Consider the following 1,836-nt stretch of genomic DNA (forward strand, 5'->3'; position numbering starts at 1 on the left):
TGAAAGAATGATGAACAAGAGAAATGTTATTGATAATTTAAAAAATCATAAAATTGATTCTTGAAGTAAGAAAAAGTAGTGAAGAACAAAGCTTGCGAAAAAAAATATAAAAGAAAAAGAAAAAAAGCAAGCAGAAAAAGCTGATAGCCCTTAAAACCAAAAGGCAAGGGTAAAAAGGATCTAAGGCTTTGAGCATCAATGGATAGGAGGGCCCAAGAAAATAAAATCAAGGCCTAAGCGGCTAAATCAAGCTGTCCCTAACCATGTGCTTGTGGCATGCAGGTCCAAGTGAAAAGCTTGAGACTGAGTGGTTAAAGTCGTGATCCAAAACAAAAAGAGTGTGCTTAAAAGCTCTGGACACCTCTAACAGTGGACTTTAGCAAAGCTGAGTCACAATCTGAAAAGGTTCACCCAGTCATGTGTCTGTGGCATTTATGTATCCGGTGGTAATACTGGAAAACAAAGTGCTTAGGGCTATGGCCAAGACTCATAAAAGTAGATGTGTTCAACAATCAACATACTTAACTAGGAGAATTAATAACACTATCTGAATTCTGAGTTCCTATAGATGCCAATCATTCTAAACTTCAAAGGATAAAGTGAGATGCCAAAACTGTTCAGAAGCAAAAAGCTACAAGTTCCGCTCATCTAGTTAGAACTAATATTCATTGATGTTTTGAGATTTATAGTATATTCTCTTCTTTTTATCCTAATTGATTTTCAGTTGCTTGGGGACAAGCAACAATTTAAGTTTGGTGTTGCAATGAGCGGATAATTTATACGCTTTTTGGCATTGTTTTTAGGTAGTTTCTAGTAGGATCTAGCTACTTTTAGGGATGTTTTCATTAGTTTTTATGCAAAATTCACATTTCTGGACTTTACTATGAGTTTGTGTGTTTTTCTGTGATTTCAGGTATTTTCTGGCTGAAATTGAGGGACCTGAGCAAAAATCTGATTCAGACTGACAAAGGACTGCTGATGCTGTTGGATTCTAACCTCCCTGCACTCGAAATAGATTTTCTGGAGCTACAAAACTCCACAGTAGGTGTCTCCGAAACAAACCCATCCTCATCCTCACCATCGAACGAATCATTGTCTGCACTGTCTGCCACGTAATCATCGTCCGACTCCTCCTCACTCTCCTATGCCTTATCCACTGGAATGGCGACATGAATGGGCGGTGGTGAGAGAGGTCGATCGTCCTGTACATAGGTCGAGTGTACGGAATCACCGCGACCACTATGTCCCACCTCGGCGAAAAGCTCCATTACCTGCTCCACCATAATCCTCCAATGGATGTCGAACATTAGTCGCACATGCTCGTCCCCTTGATGTCGGAATAGTCGAAACCGGAAGACTCCGTTATCCATAGGTGCCAGCAACCTATATGCCACCCTTCCGATCTTCCTCACTTCTGTACCACTAAGCTTGCTCAATATCAAATTCTTCAAATCCGACAACGTATCCATACGTTAAGTGCGAAACAATATCGGATCCCCACACTCAAATGTCACCCCGTTGTCGCCATTTCTCATAACACAATTGGGATAAACAAGCACAATTATGTGTGGATTGTTACTGGCCATTGTAGCCTTGTTTTTGTGAGAAAAACGAAACAGGAAAAGGATAAAAAATATTTGTGGAGATTACCAAGGATTACACATTCTTTTATAGCTGCTGCCAATTTGTCTTCTTCTATCTCGTTTACACTTTAAACAAGATAAGAATTGAGAATTTTAAATTGGTAATTTTTTTTAATTATTTATTTTGGTAAAAATTTCATTTATTTTATTTATTAAAACAAAAATCCGAAGTAAAAAGCTAAGATAGTAGTAT

The sequence above is a fragment of the Arachis duranensis genome, chromosome 6 (assembly GCF_000817695.3).
Source record: "Arachis duranensis cultivar V14167 chromosome 6, aradu.V14167.gnm2.J7QH, whole genome shotgun sequence".
NCBI lineage: Eukaryota > Viridiplantae > Streptophyta > Magnoliopsida > Fabales > Fabaceae > Arachis > Arachis duranensis.